At 33.7% G+C, this 17,818-nt stretch overlaps 1 protein-coding gene across 1 annotated transcript in view; it reads left to right on the plus strand.

The window, feature by feature from the left end:
* Positions 1–17,818, plus strand: part of LOC115878060 (paired box protein Pax-2-B-like) — a 94,985-nt gene that overhangs the window by 64,598 nt on the left and 12,569 nt on the right. The window lies entirely within an intron of this gene.

A 17,818-nucleotide genomic window follows, 5' to 3' on the forward strand; every position in this document is an offset into this window, starting at 1 on the left:
GAAAATGTCTACCACTAATTTTGACGTTCTGAATGCTTTCATTCAAATCAGAGGAACAAACTTCTACGCTAATTGAAACCACTAATTTATGCTACTAATTGCGAGGTTCTGAATGAAGCTTAACGTTTCCAGCGTCATTCAGAACCTTGCAATTAGTGAAATAAATTAGTGGTTTGATTTCAAACACTAACAACAAATCAATATGTGAAACAAGTGCTCCTTCTCACAATTCCACCCGGGCCCCTCTGGCACAGTCCGACCCTGGAGACATCCTGTATTGTATAATATAGGTTTGGTTTATTCTTCAGAAAAAAAATATTGTCTGTTTATTTATATTTTTGTAGCATATTGAGTTTAAAACAGAGTTAATGTTATTTCCGAACTCAACTGAATTATATCGAATCCAATTTTTGTTACATCCCGTTTGGCGACGTTTCTATTTATCCTCTCTGTGTATCTCTCTAATGCCATTTAATAACGAAATTAATTAAAGCGGTTAAAATTAAAGCAAACACGGAGACCTATCTATAATTCGATCGTTGCACAACAAAGCCGCACGACCTATGTTTCGTTAAAACAATCCGGTTCTGTGGTCAGTTTTAAAGCCCGAGCGCCATTATATTTCGCGTTATTTCATCAAAATTGAAACGTACCTACGCGCGCGGATTGTTTGTGTTATCTAGGGGCACATTTTCCACAATTTAATTTGCCTACTCGACCGATTGGGAATATTTTGTCAAATTTCCAAATATTTATTATGTATCTAGTTAATTTTGTTTGATGGGATAAAGCTTCATTCGGAACCTCCCAATTAGTGGAATAAATTAGTGGTTTCAATTAGCGTAGAAGTTTGTTTCTTTAATTTTACTGTAAGCATTCAGAACATCAAAATTAGTGGTAGACATTTTCAATTAGTAGAAAAAGTTATCAAACTTTTAACTTTCCTTCTAATTACACTTCAAAATTTGCAAGAAATGTCATTTTGGCTTTTGATTATCTTCTGTCAAGAAAAATTGTGGTTATAAATCACAAGTTGATTGTTTTATAAGCTAAATATTAGGCTTTCTCTATGGATACAACTGACTTACGCAGTCTGTTGCTAGGATATTCTATTAATTTTAATCTCTGTTTTAATTGTGTTTTTTAGACATTGTGAATAATCGTAAACTAAAAATTATAAGGTGTAATTGAGAACGAAATGTAAAATGTAATATGTTAAGAAATTTAAATCGAAAGGTTGGAAGAGATAATAGAATTTAAATCAAATGAAATAACTATACCGATGACGTCAGACCCCCTTATCTAACTTAATACTAGATAAAATCAGGGTGGTTTATACCCATAAATCAAATCTAAAATTATACTAAAATTGTACAGTCTTACTCTATTCGATTGTACTTGAAAACTTCCTCCGGCTGAGCTACGGCGTATCGCTACAGGGTTGCTACGGCGGTGTACAGCAGCTCGGGGTACTGTCACTGGAGCCCTTCAGCAAATGTACAGGCAGGTGTAGGACTTCAAAAGGTGAACATAAAACCCCTAAATAATATTGGTTGTCTTAGAAAAGAGCCTCAATTATAGAACAAGGACTAGCACAACGTGTAGGAGTTAATAAAGGTAATAAAGAAGGACTAATCAAATCTGAACTTTACCTCAACGAGGGTTTATGATGTCCAACGGGTACCTCTACACGGACAACAGGAACGGATGGAATCCTGGACTGTTCTGTGCTACGGTCTAGATCGGTCTTCTTGCTCTTGGAACTTTCGGGGAATTCTTGGGCACGTGCAATCGGAATATCGGTCGGTCGGAAAAATTAGGCTGTTTAATCCCTTACGGAAATTTGTCAGCGGTCCATCCAAATTTTCCAAATCAACAAAATACAACCACGTCTCTGACCAAATATGTTCCGGAAGACTTAGTCCTTCATTACGAAGACCTGCTAATCACCAACAAGAAGTGATGCAAGGATTCGATTTCCTTCACAAAATCAGATTTCAACCGGAAATCTCCCTCCAGGATATAGATAGAGAACTATATATCTCGACTAGTCCAACTCACAAAAAGGTATAAATAAAAAATGGTGTTCTAGAATATTTTTCCACAGCCATATTTCATATCCGGTCAATGAACGAACTTAACTCAGAAATTCCCAACATTAAATGAACGAATTGCACACTGCGATCCACATCAAAAATAAACGATCTAACTACGAAATTTTATCTGACAATTATTAAATTTCAATAACCAAAACAACGGATAAATAAATCCAAAAACATCTGATTTGATCTGCCAGTGACAAGTGAAGAACAGGTGATGATCAAAGATAAAGAGAGCTGGACAAAAAGCCTACTCTGGTGGTGTGTCCGGTCCAGTGACAATATTGTGTAGCTGTAGCTGTATAATATCGCGTTGTATATCGGGTTGCATAATTGTAAAATTTAAATAAAATAATATTTAACAATAAAATTATAGTAAACATGATGCAAAAATAATAGTTATTTGCGATAATTTATGAGCTAGCACACAGAGGTCGTAGCGATAAAATTTAACTGTTACACTATGTCATCGAGGAATATAATCAAACTAGAGTGGTAATTGTTTCCGACTCTTTAGAGATCGTCTCTAAAATTAATGTCATATTTGTCCACGATCCTCCGAAACAAAAAATTCAGTCGCTTATTCGAGAGTGCAGCGAAAAGGAGTCCCAAGTCACACTAACATACTTGGCAACACAATGGCAGATGAAACTGCTCAGCAAGTTGCTTGAAGAGATACCATTGATTTCCCTTATATTAGTAAATATGATTATAAAGTACTACTACATAAAAGAACAGAAAAGGAATGGCAGGATGAGTGGGCAGGTAAAGCTTCAAAGCTTCGCACAATAAAACAGGATCCGTCAACCCCATCCTTACGTCTTGCATTAGGACGAGCGGATGAATCCAGAGTGCATCGTCTTCATATTGAGCATACTGCAGTAACTCATGCATAGTCTGTGATGTTGAGTTGACAGTGACTCACTTTAATGTGAATGTCCTCAATATACGGTAGAAAGAAGTAGATTCCATATACGTGGTGAAATTTGTGAAAATTTAACTGAAGAAGAACAAGTTAAAAATATTTTGAACTTTATGAAAGATGTTAATATGTACCACGAACTTTGATACTCACTGTGATACTGTGATTACCCTTTGAATCCAAATTAATTTTCGTAATTTATTCTGTACAAAATTAAAATTACCGTGAAGTTTTTCTAACCTTTTTCCGGAAAATGTCTGGGATCGAAATATACTATCATTTAAAATACTTGCATTTATTAAAGAAACATCCTGTATATTTTGCATGGACATTCCACCACGATATAAGTTCATAAAATTTTGAATATACCTACGTTTGGTTATCGAGTTTTTCTTCCTTTATAAAACCCCGGTATATTGGCATTTTACCCTAAGAGCCAGGGGGTGGCGGGGGCAACAACCACCCCCGCTTAATAGTAGGGCGTCTGCGGTTACCTAGCAACGATCGTCAGGTCTTGGATGGAATGCCGCGCCGCCATTGGCCGTATCGGAACCGCCAACTTGATTTAGTTTGATGTCAGGCAGATGAGAAGGTAATCATAAAATGAGCGGTTGTGGTAAAAGTGAGTTGAGTGTTTTAAGAGGGTCTTGTTCCTCTGCGCTTTTTATTAGATTACTTAGAACAAAGGAGAAACATATTAACAGCCAAAATAAACCATATAATTGTTGATAGGTATTATTTTGTTTGTCATGTATTTAAATATTCATCTCAAAAAGACATTTTTATTATATTACATTTACTAATAATAATAGAGCTATTGAAAACCAGAGTGGTCTAAGTCATTTTTTTGGATTTTCTAATTTGAATATATTACGATTCCTGATGTAGTTTTCTTTCTACTCACCAGGTTTTAAAAATGTTAGTAACAGAACTAATTTTGCTTCAAAAAGTTGATTGGATAAGGCAGTCACTCGTCAAAAATTAATTTTCCATAATAATGATAATAAAACGTTTTGCTCCGAAAACTGCTTTCGCTCGATGACATTTTAAAATGCCTGACCCATACTGAATTTAGATAGAATTTCTATTTAGATATTGAGCATACATCCATCTGGTAAATAAAGCAGAGGCTATTTAATTACCTGCCCTTCCTGAATTTTGGTTGCCTGTAATGCAAACAAGTAAAATATCTAACAACTATCTCAGTTTATACGGCCAGTATAATCCAGGGTTTTTAAGAACCTTATAAGGTGTAGAAGTTGTAGAAATAAATATACATTTCCTCTTTTTAAACCAGGACAAATATTAACAGAACTTTTAGAAGGTAATCTGCCATATGAATAACTTACCTAGGGTGTTTTTGATAATTCTGAGACTTATTTATATACCTATCAGATATATTTCTTGTAATATTAACTTGTTAAACCGTTATATTATCTTATTAACATTTGTAAGATATAGATACAGTTTTTTTAAAGTATATTTTATTATTTAGATGAAGACATATTTTAAACTATTCACTAGTCTCAATTAATTGAAAGCCAGAATGGCCCAAGTCAAAAAGTTCAGAAATACAAAATAAACTGTCAAAAAAGACCATCTACTTTTATGGGAAAACTTAATTTGATCCAATACCAAAGATATACCAATTTTGTTACAATACCAAAGTTATAATGTTAATATCTTATGTGAGTATTTTACAGAAGTCGTTAACTTTGAAGCCACATATCTCAAAACTACATTTTTTTACTTAGACCACTCTGGTTTTCAACAGCTCAATTATTCCTAAAATAATATATAAATTTACTATAATAATGAAATACTGGTATATTCAACAGAATAACTCGATACCGTTTTAACAGATGGTAGTGTAAACAAATCCGACTTGTTACAAGTCATCAAAACACAATCAATCCGAAACTCATCACTAGGCTGGACGGCATATCGCTCCCTTCAGTCATTAATCAAAATAGTCAAATGTCATTCCATCGTCGTCTTATTTGTTGAGTGTTGAGACTCGATATATTAATAGACCGATGGCTAAAATGATAATACACAACCACTTTGAAAACAAACTCGAGAATTTGCAATACGTATGTACTGCACGCATGTACGTTACAGAGATCCAATCAGAGACAATGTAATTGAAGAGAATCTATTTAAATTGTTACTAAGAAAGCTGATATGTCTATCATTAATAAATTGAATAAAATGAATATTAAATTAAATAGAGTAAAAGTCACTTTTACACAAATAAAAGTAAACAACCGCAAGGCAGAGGAACTGGTAGTAAGCGCCATTAAAAAAATAAATAAGAGTACTGGTCAAGTAAATAACGTCTAGAGTTTGACCTCGCCAAAATCGTCATCGATTGTCATTCCCCTGCCGTCTTCGACGTCGTTTTTTTGGATCGTATGGGATATCGAGTCATGTAGTATGAAACGCAAATGGATGTAAAAGAGTAAATTTTGAAAAAATGTAGGAGCTTTGTGGCTTAGGACAAACAATATATTTCTTCTGGAGGAAGTCCATAAAGTCCTGAGAAGGGTCCTATCTGACCGGAAGTGAGTAAGGAACACCCCTCAAACTATCTTTTATCTCGAGAAATGGCCAGGAAATATCTCTATGTTTTGCATTAATTCAATTTCAAAAGTTAGCTTCTCGAATAGAACTAATATGAAGCTTAAATTTATTTGTGCTATAAATACTTCTTTTACAGGTATTTTTCAATCTTAGAAAATACACGTTTCACTCAAAACTTATAACTTGAGAATTGATAATTTTTTATCCGGTCCATCGTCGGTTACACAATAACTCCATATTAACATTAACTGTATACAGGGAATTGTCCGAATTGTATTCGGGAAACTAAAAATCCTAAATTGCTTAGTTTCTGAGATAGGTATAGGGGTATAGATTTTTTCTAAATAATTTTTGAACTAACGTTAATATTTGATTGAAACTTGGTGTCTGGGTATTTTTTGCCATGAGAAATTTGATCTCGATGTCAATAATGGCTCCGACTTTTAGGGGCTCCACCTCCATCACCTACATGTTTTTTAACTGTTTTGGAGAGCAATAACTTTTTGTCTATACCTGTATTAAACTGCAAACTAAAAAAAATACATTTTCGTAGTTTTCTGTAAAAAAAGGTTTCTTTGTAAAAATCGCTACGAGCAACCGTTCTGAAGATAATTTTTCCAAAAAATAAAAATGTTAACTATACAGGATGAGACTTAAATAAATGCAAATATTTTCAGGGCTAGTAGATCTAGATAAAAGAAACATATTTTCTCTTTAGTTATTTTACTTTGAAAATTTAAAAAAATATATATTTTTTGGTTAAATTTTGAGAACCACTGGATTTTTCTGGGTTTTCTGTCTTGTAAATTTATTCTACTATCTATGTTGCGATTTTATCAAGATATGTTTTAAATTAAAAATAAACATCTTCAATTTTTTTTTCTATAGAAATTCCATTTTTTGCCAAAAAAAAATCATAAATGTGTTTCTCAGGTCGAAATATACTGCTCCTAAAAATATTTGCACTTATTTAAGACTCACCCTGTATAGTTACTTGACTGAAATAATAAATTTGAAAACATTTTATTTTTTTTTAATTAATCATAAATTTGTCTACAAAAAATCATCATATCAAAATTTTATCACAAGAGCACGTTTAATTTTTGTCAATGATTACATTATTGAATATTGGGTTTCCAAATACTTTGAGAACCATTACGCGAAGATTACCAAAAGAGGCCATTTTTATGAAAAAAACAGCGGTAATTTATATTTTTTATCCATTAATGTAATACAGGTACGACCGAAATGTTATTACTCTTCAAAACAGTTAAAAAGTATGTAGATGGCTCCCCCTACATATAGGAGATATACTGGCGTTAAAATCGAATTTCTCATGACAAAAAACACCCAGAAAGGAATTTTCATTAAATATGGACGTTAATTCAGAAATTATATAACTTTAAATTCTACAGCTTGTATCTACAAAACGAAGCATTTTAAGACTTCTCCTGATTACACTTCGGACAACCCTGTATATCATTCTAAAATACTTACGCCGAGGTGGGATCCAAGAAAAATTAAGTAAAATATGTTTAATTAAAATATTTTTATCGTACCTACGAAGATTGGATCTTATACATATTTCGTATATATTCAAAAACAAATTGCTTTTAACACGGCGTGTTGCCGTTTAACAACGACGCCTTTATTTAAACGACGCCGAACTAGCGTCGTGATATTACGCGTCGTCGCGTCGTTTTTCCACTAATTGGATTGCTTAAAATCCAAAATATAACGGCCAATTTGTACTTTAGGCACGGTGTTGCGAAATATTCGAAAACGACGAGATAAATTTAACCTCAATGTTATGACGGATATACAAAATTATACCAGAAAAAACTGTGCGAATAAGTCGTAAGATATTTTAGGTACATCGTATATGAGTGGGTTTGGGGTATAAATTGGGATGCTAGATTAGACGTTTATGGAGAACCGGTGATAGAATTTTTTGAAAAATTTGGATTTTTACTCCATCCCTCTTCATTGATTTGACTTAGCTTGCAAGTTGTTTAGCAATTAATTTTACGTTTTATTCATGAAATAGTGGGAACTTCTTTGTCTAAATTTCAAACAAATGAGAGACAATAAATGCGTTGTTAGTTACTGTGGATATGCCTTAAGTCGTCATGCCATCTGGCTGGAGGACGACCTCTGCTCTTGAATGCATCATATTTTGGTCTCCATTCTGTGGAATGGAGACCAAACTTTTCTTCATCCATCGGCCATTGTTTATCCTTGCAATGTGCCCTGCCCAATTCCATTTTAAAGTAGGTAGTAGCGGTACTTTGTCTCTTAGAGATAGCCCCAACATTGATCTTTGTGTTATTCTGATTTTGCTTACTGTTTTCTTGATTAATGTTAGGGTTTCCGCACCATACGTTGAACAGGTAGATTTGTCATTGATTGAATAACGTTCTCTTACATATCGGAAGTGCCCTTTTGAAAATGTACTCCAATCGTCCATAGGCAGCCCAAGTCAGTCCTATTCGTCTGTCCCACTTAAGATGGGCTGATCACGTGTGCAGAATGCAAGAAAACCGCCTACCAAAATATCTTCTTTACGGTGAGCTAGTAGACTGTAAGAGAAAACCAGGTGGACAACTCAAAAGGTACAAGGATATTGTCCACCGAAACTTAAAGGGGATAAGCATGCAAAGTGAGTGGGAGAAAACAGCGCACAACAGAACGCAATGGAGAAGAATTGTAAACTCAGTTAACAACGACAACCAAAAAGTAAAGAGGCAACAAAGCTATGAGATTTTTGAATGCCCGGAGTGCCAAAAAGAAATAACATCACGTATCGGAATTTTCAGTCGCAGGAAAGCTCACGAAAGAAAACGCCTTGAGTAACGATCTTCTGTGTCACATACTCGTCAGCGAGTGATGGCAGTAGTAATTTATAGTAGTATTCATCAGTTTAGATCGCAAGTTTGGATCGCAGCTTGTACGTATTTTGTGTCCCAAGTACTTGTAAGCAGTCGTTTCTTCTATTTGATATTGGTTAATATATACACCGCCAATTACTATGTTTATAATCAGATTAACTTAAAGTATATAAAACATGTTTCTAGACTAAAATATATCGAAATCTGACAAAATATTTCTGAATATTAAAACCCTTGATTTAATGTAAAGTTATTTAGTATTGATATATCGAAAATATAGTTTCTGATTCCGTATTGGTTGAAAAATTATGACGCGCTGTTTAAATTTTACACGACGGGCTACCGAACTTGGCAAGTAGTCACGGTTTAGAGTGGCTTAATCTGAGCGAAGGTGAACAAGCAAGTGATTTTACTGAAAATCACATGGATTTGGTTAGTTCTAGCTAGCAGTTCGATATTTATTGGGACTGAACTGTAGAACTCACTGCCAGAATTTCTTTAAAAATTTCAAAATACTGACTCTTCCTTCCTTATTCATTTTTGAATCCGTTTGCTTAATCCGCAAGCACATATGTGCTATTCCGGAAAGGCCATCTAACAACTATCCACTTAGGAATGCGGAGCACGATCTTTATCTGCCAACCTCGAGCTCAGAACTAGTTAAAGGCTCAATACTGCACAATGCCAAAAAAATGTACAATCATCTGCCTTTGAATATCAAGTAACTTTCATTCTTTCCCGCATTTCGCAAAGCTCTGAAATCATATTTACTGGAGAGAGCCCTATATGCGGTAAACGACTTTTTTGTTGATGTTTAATCATAACAATTTTAAATTTTAAAATTTCACACGCTGGTTAAAGGTCTAGTATTTAATATTTAATATTTTATAACTCTTACATGATTTTACATTTATAACTCTTACATTTTATTTATAATTTTCCTTTTGTAAAATTTTATTAATACGCCTGTGTTCTGCAATGTCCATGTTTGTTTGTTTTGTTTTGTTTTATTTGTAATTCTAATGACGTAATTTTGAATAGGTGAATCCGGGTCTCAACAAGAGACCTAAGGTATTCATCCTAACACCTTTCGGAGTATGTGTGCTGTTCCTAGCAAAGCTATCTTCTGTACTTCGTTCGTTGATGGGTGGCCAGGTATAAGTTTGACGAAATTACTATGCTCTTTAGTAAGCATAACCAGTGCCCCAGTTACTACTGGGACTACTTTCGTCTTCGTGTTCCATGTTTTGCTGATTTCAATTTCAAGATCTTTATACTTGCTGATCTTCTCTACTTCTTTCGCTGATATGTTGTTGTCGTCTGGAACAGATACGTCGATCAGGAGACAGATACTGTTTTTCTTGTCATGGAATACAAGGTCCGGCCTGTTGGCTAATATTGTTCGGTCTGTTTTTGCAACATTTGCTGTCTATAGATTGTTTTAGGACGTTTTTCTGATAATATCTGGTCTTAAGTGCTTGATCCTGAGTGGCGATAATGAGACTCTCTGTTTCTCCTTTAAGTCCCGAACTCCTTAACCATGCTGTGCTTCCTTCCCGATCGACTGTCGGTTTATTCAGATTATCATCAGCTTTGTATTGTATGATATTTTTCATTATTTGTATATTTTTTTGTGCTTTTGTTTTGTAAATGCTTTGTCGATGAAGCTGTTTTGGCTTTTTGTACAATAAAGCGTTGTTTATTATTATTATTATTATTATTATAGTACCAACAGTCTTACTTGAAACCATGTACTAGTGTCCATGAGCTGTATTAGAATCAATATTCTCTATTAATTTTAATAGTTCCCATTTAAGTGTTATTTAAAGTTATCACTGTGATTTTAGGTTACGATCTAAACAATCTCATGTTGTAACACCAAAGGTTTCAACCCCAACTGTACTTTTAAGTTAGATTAGGACTAATTATTTATTATTTGCTTTATCTGTGGACCAAATTGTATGAAAGAGAATGTTTGGGAAATGAAATGTAATCGCCTATAAAACATTTGAATTAAGTAAAGCTTTTTTATATTCATATAAAGTAGTTGTACGTTGCACTTTACAGTAATGTATTTTGGACAATTTTAAAGGGAATATGTGTATGTATATATGCATATAGGAAGCCAGTTAAAAAGGGATGATGAAATAAAAGCAAAGGGTGCAGCAGGGGACTGGCTAAATTGGCCGGGCTGAGAGCGTTGAGATAATGAACAGCGCCGACCGCTGTCCATTTTAGGTAAATCTGTTGTGAACAACGTTTCGTCGTTTTGTTTTTGCGCCCCTCCTCTCGTGGGAGATCGCGAGATCGCACGCAGACGGAAAAGGGTTAAAAGGACAGTCCTGGTGGGATTTTTGTTGGGATAATTTATCTTTTTGTCGTCGCAGGAGGAAGAATAACGAATATATGCCACAGCTTGGCATCCAGTTTTTGTCGAAATAATATATCATATTGTCATTTGTACTCCTTTATATTTTTGTTTATTTAATTTCATATTATTTTTCTATTGTTTAAACATTTATTTTAAAAATATACCACTCATTTTTGTTGTTTTAATTTTAACAAGTCAAATACATTTCTAGTTAAGTGTCGCAAGTTTCCATAAACTTAAAATTCAAGTCCCGCAAGGCAACTTAATGGATCCAATACTTTATCTAACATATATTTCCGAACTTCCAAACAAACAAAATGCACTAACGGGAACATTTGCTTATATCACTGCAGTGTACTTGCAGTTGATAAAACTGTCTTTGATGTATCAGCAAAGATAGGAGGATAAAAGCCAATGCCCAGAAATAGAATTAAACCAAATAAAAATACCACCTAGAGACCTGAAGAGTGGATATTGGCAAGTCGACATGGCACCTAAAGACAGAGAGAAGACACCATATTCTCAGTAGGCTCTGGACTATGCCCTTTGAATTATGCAACGCGTCAGCAATCTTTGAAAGACTAATGGAGTCTATGTTGAAGGGACTCTCCTGGACTATCTGTTTAGTGTACCTGGATGACTTGGAAAACGCATATATGGAAAAAAAGAAAAGCACTGGATCAGCAGTTAAGGAAACTTTACTGGCTTATGAGATGCAAATCAAAACTATAATTAGAGAATAAACTCCAGTTGTATAAATGCATACTAAAACCCGTCTGGACCTAGAGCATGCAGTTGTGAGGCACAGTATTCACATCAAAGATACATATTTTACGAGTATTATAGTACTCAATTTAGGATATCAAAAGATCTCTGTATGATCTTTATATTGCTATTTTCTCTATTTTCACCCTCACAAACCAGTAAACCAGGTGGTCTATGCTGTTTAATATGGCGTAAAAATCTTAATTGAGGGGGCTGAATGTGCCTGAATAACTTTAATTATCGCCTCTTTACTTCTATAGTTAGCCTCATCAATCTGGTGTCGGCCCTTTTTTAATTTACATATTTTTTCTGTTCCTTACGTAGCAACCATATGTCGAGTTACGAAGGATACGAAAGTATCAAATGTTATAGATATACACGAGGTACCTGAATAATTAAGTTTGTTTTTTGATTATACTAGTTGACCTGCCTAACTTCAATCGCTTAACAGTGAAGTGAAAGTTGTTTTTTGTAAATCTTGTGGTATGTATGACTGATTGCCCAAATGTTCTGGAATAATTGAATCCAATCGATCTAACAGTTGTTTTTATTTTTTGTGCTCTATATGCTTGTTTAAATGTGGAGTCCAATATTTTCTATATATTTCAATTTTTGAATATACTATTTTCCGACTTTCATATTATTCTGTTGAATTTTTATTATTCATTTTTATAATAATATGTTACTGATTTGCAGTGGATATCAATTATAACAAATAATCTATAAGCGAAGATGGGAGAGTTTGAAACCTATTTATTCAAAAATCTATGTTCTATATATATTTTCCGTGAATTTTTCAGATATTTGAATAGTTATTCTGCTATTCAGGGTGCAGACGAATTCAACAAATTAGATATTAGTCGTTCTTCAGATATAAACGGTCTAACTAACCGGAGTTTGTTTTATTTATTTAGATTCCATTATATTGAAATGAACAAAATATCCACCAACATCTAAATGTAACAACTCGTTGAAAATATTATTTCGACTTCAAACTATAATGACTCGTTGCAAATGTTATTAAAACCTCTATCTCAACACACCTACTATACAGGGCAATGAAAAAAAGGCAATACCGGTAATTTGCCCTATCTAGCACTAATATCAACCACAGACGTACAGCATTGTTTCTGCGGGAAATCAAATATCAGCTTCATGAATCAGTTTTATGAAGTCTTGTTTTGTTTCGAGGTATACTCGTACCTGTACACATATGTAGGTACTATATTTTTCTCTATATAATATAACATAAATGATAATCTATTTTAATAATGAAATTCTTGAATTAAATCAAGATATGTAATGAGTTTTGATTCTTCTATTGTATCGTCAATTTTTATATAACTTAAATTTTCCAGACACATGTATAGCTAAATTATTTGACTTTGCAGTCTCTTTTCAAATTATGAATTAAAGTCCTACTGCTTATTATACGACAAAACAATTTTTTTAACACACAGTGGACAAAACTTTTTTAACACCCTGTGGAATTGTTTAACAAAGTAAAGAGTTTAAAATCTACTTTACCATTAAATAGCAAGTTTTCTAGATTATTTATTTTTTTGTCCATCTCAATTGATTTTTCCGAGGATTTTTCTTCTTAGAAGTTAAGATTTCGTTTAATAACTATTTTTCTCAACTGTAATTTGAACTACTATCATTAAAAGTACCTTTGATTTTGGCTCTAATCAACGTAACTATGAAATTGTGTTTATTGTTTTTGTAGTGTCACTGTCATCATTTTTCTCATTGTTTGTTGGTAGTTATTCTGGCAGAGAGATGGCTATTGCAGCTTTAATTAAACATGGCAGAGATCAACTTCTGTACTTAAAACCATCTCTCGTGGTTTAAATATGAACAACCAATAATAATTATAATTTTCCATGACAGTGACTTTACAAAAACAATAACTACTATTTCATATGTGCGTTGATGGGAACCAAAAGTAAAGGCATGCTTTGAATGTCAAAATAGCTGGAAATCTTCGCCGTCTTTTGATTTCTAGTCTCCATAGGTCTCTGTCTGTCCAGAGGTTTTCGTCTATCCCTCTTGTTCTGATGTCTCCGTCTATTCCTTCTCTCCGACTCCGCCTAGGTCTCCCTCTCTTTGCTTTACCTTGTGGTATCCAATTGAGCACTTTCTTTGCGATTTTGCTCTCTCCCATTCTTTGTACCTACCCGTACCACTTGAGTTGGTTAATTTTGATGTTTTCTGTTATTCTGTATTTAACGTCCATGATGTTCTGAATTCTCTCATTACTTACTCTATCCAGTTTCGGTTTCCCGGCCGCGCGCATCTTAATGTCCATTCCTGTAGCTTCGAGTGACTTAAGGTTCTTGTTCTTTCAAATGCCATACTTTACTACCATAACTAATGATACTCTTAACTATGCTGTTATAAATGTTGTGTTTGTTTTGTTTTGGTACTGCCCTATCCCATAGAATACTGTGGAGTTGTCTAATTGCTTGTCTTCCCTGATTGTTTCTGTACTTAATTTCTTCATCAAGGCTATCATCGTTGGTAATGTGCAATCATCGTTGGTAATCATCGTTGGTAATGTGTGTGGTAAGATATTTATATTTTTGATAGTGTTTTATCTATTGCGCTGTTGTTGCTCTAGGATTAAGTTATGGTGTTCGCCGCCGATACACATACCTATATTCCTTCTTCTTAAGTTTTACTTAAGAAGAAGGAATATAGGTATGTGTTACTTCTTAATTAGTTTGCGGGTCATATATTCCTCATAAATCATAAGGTCATAAGTCCTCGTACTCTTGAGCCAGTATTATTTGTATCATCAGCGAAACAAACTGTTGTTTACTGTCTTTTTCAAAAGCGAATATATCCAATAAAATTAAAGCTATTGTGATGAATCAAAAAATAAACTATCGAGGAAAAGAGCATCCTTGATGATAAAGCTGTTTTTAGATTATTTACTTTGTTAAACTATTTCACAGTGTGTTTCAAACTTGCGCCCAAATATAAACATTTTCTTTTTCCTCCTATAATAGAGAGACGAGGAATATAAAACAGCAGACCCCATCCTCCTCCCACATGTGAGGTTAGGCTTAAAAAAGTGGCTGCCCATTTTTTTTAACGAGAAAACAAAAACTAAAATATAGTTGCACAAATCCACAAATCACTGATACGTAAAGTGAGGTTACGTGGCGTACGTTGGAATTATATACGTCATAATACGATTGCCGGTCGTCCGGTGTGATGACTTCGGTCGTGTGAGACGACTAATGTTGGAGACCCGGTCGGAATTGGTAAATTGGTAGTTCATATTAAGTCGGACACAGAAATCCGCCATTCTTAACACGTATCCGATTGTCAGCCATGTTAAAATCGTTTTTTCTTTTTAAAATTTATATTCACATTTCGATTTCTAGTAGAATAATATTGATAAGGTTGAGTTTGGGGGAAACCACAGTACAGTTTTATGATTAAACCAGTTAGAAAATTAAAAAAATATTTTGGGAGTTACTTTTTTATAGATATTTTTATTTCATAAATCTTCCTAATTTTGAAGGCGCTCGTTGTTTTCCGGAGTATTTTAATCAAATATATCAAGAAAGTGACTTCCGTTGACAAAACTGATGTCTGGATTAATGATTCAGAATTATTATACCTAATATGAAATTAGATAGGCACTTATAATTATATTCGAGGAGTGATTATGAATCCATTTTTTGTAATTAGGTAGTTTGGTTAGGTTTTTATGTACTCTTGGTAGCGAATATGAAACCAAACGTAACGTAAGTGCTTAGCGACGAATTTTAAGTAACTAAAACCCAACGTAATATGACGTTGGTAATTGGTAGAATTACATTCCCTATTAGGTCAGATACCGACGTCGAGGCGACCCGAATCTATATTCCCCATTTAGGTGCAAATAAGGGTCGTCAGGCGGTCGAACCGACGTCGGGTTTATTGAACGCGACGTATACCCGACGTTAGATAACGTCCAAATGCTACTTGGGACCCTTTTAAGTCTTGCATATCTTTATATTTTTACTAAAGAAACATTTAATTAAATAGTATTTTAAATAATTTACCATATGTGAAACTTTAAAGTATTCAATATTATTTAAAGTTTCAATATTTTATATTGAATCCGCATTTCTTCCATTAAAGATTTATGCAAAAATGGGGAAACAATCATTCTCGTCGGGAAAACTATTACAATAAACGTGCAATAAACTAAAACAAAAATTTTGAACAAATAAGTAACTTTTTTCCATAGCAACTGTTAAAATTGCCTTATATCCATCCTTATATCTATCAAAAATAGTAGATAAAATAGTACTTTAACCGCAAGGGTAGATTAAATGATACTTTAACAGCGAGGATAGGTTAAAACTTTATTTCTTCTCGCACGTTTTTTAATTGCTTCTATTTTTGAAAATTTTTGTATTCCTTTTCATAAGTTATTCGGGATTTAAATGGAAGTAGTTTGGATATGGCGTTTGTCGCCTCAGTCTGAATATCTGTTGGTAATGTATTTATTTCGTTTTGAGTCATTTCTGGCTCCAATTCAATCAGCAATCGACACAAAAGAGAACTAAAAAATATTGACTCAAAACTGACAACTAAAGAGACAGTTTTATTTATTTGTCAAATTACATAGAAACCAACGCCAACCCAGCACAATATTTAGTAATTCCAAAATTAGTAAAAAATATAAACATAGGTATTAGTAAATTTTCAATTATCAAATTAGTCACACCATTTTTATTACACCCGAATATTATTCCACCTGAAATTTTGAAATTGAACCTATGGCATTATTACCGGAATTTGTTAATTATTGCTCAGTGGCAGTAGGTATATAGTTCGCATCAGAAAAAAGTAGTAAAGTCGCATTTAAAGGTGTCAATGCGGAATTCGTTGGCAATAATTCGAACGTGCATTTCCAAATCAAATCGAAAATCTACCGAAACCGTGGAAATAGTTTACTAACGACACAATAGAGACGATTGCAGCAGCCCGACTACCGCCGGAGAGTTTTCGTTTAAACTCTATTTACGCTATCTATCGCGAAGGACGGTTGTACTATATAGAATGTAGTTTGAGTTGAAGGGGGAGGGGGGTAATTCCCCGGGACCTTATAAATCCATTGTGTCCCCCCTTCTTCAGGTGTAACTCATCAGACATGGGAATCTTTCTGTTGTAGGGGGGACAGGGTATTTCCCATCTTCCACTGACCACAACTGTTCATCCGCCAAGTAGTGGATCTACCTCAAACGAAGGTATACACTCTTCCACGGTTGGGGTTAGCTCTCCGTACAGTAGCACAGTCGAGGAACTTGTCTCTCTTGAGCGCCATGGGGAATTTATATGAGTTAATTCAATTCCGGTTCATCAGTACCATTTTACTTTTATTCAAAACGCGTACACTCACCGACACGAAAAACTGGCACATTAAAATTTTGATGTATTTTAAAGTTGAATATATTTTATTCTAGTGGGCCGATTTTGATGGTTTCTTAAACAAATTGTAGCTAAATTATTTGGCTTTTTACTGTTTTTTTTTCTAAATTAAAAATGAAGCTTCCTTCTATCAATTATACGAGGAAAAAAATGTTGATATTTTGGTGAAAGTTTGAATCACCCTGTGAAATATATTAACTATGCAATAAATTTAAAAATAATTTTATAATCTAGGAACATCTTTTCTCGATAGTTTGTTTTTTTATTTATCTCAATATCTTTATTTTTATTGGAAATATTAGCTTTTAAATAAGACTAATGATCTAAAACAACTTTAGCATTGATTTTGGGTCATCATAAACACTCTCATAAAATAGTGCTTATTGTTATTGTAATGTCACTGTCATTGAATAGACATTATTATTGTTTATTGGCGTTTACTCTAGTAGAGATAGCTTTAAGTACTGAAGTATCGACTATTGCTGCTTTAATTGATCATGGCAGAACGTCGACATTACATAAATCATAAAGACTATTTTATAGGTCTGTTGACTAGGACCAAAGGCATTTAATGTAAAAAATACGAAAACGTGTTAGTGCCGTCTTCAAAATAAGCGAATATCTCCAAAAGAAATGAAAGAAAAAGTTACTGAAATGAATCAAAAAACAAACTATCTAGAAAGGATACACCTAGATGATAAAATTATTGTTATATTTTTTGCTTTGTTAACTTGACTCCACAGGGTGTTACAAACTT

The sequence above is a fragment of the Sitophilus oryzae genome, unplaced genomic scaffold (assembly GCF_002938485.1).
Source record: "Sitophilus oryzae breed Bouriz unplaced genomic scaffold, Soryzae_2.0 scaffold_1500_pilon_pilon, whole genome shotgun sequence".
Lineage (NCBI taxonomy): Eukaryota > Metazoa > Arthropoda > Insecta > Coleoptera > Curculionidae > Sitophilus > Sitophilus oryzae.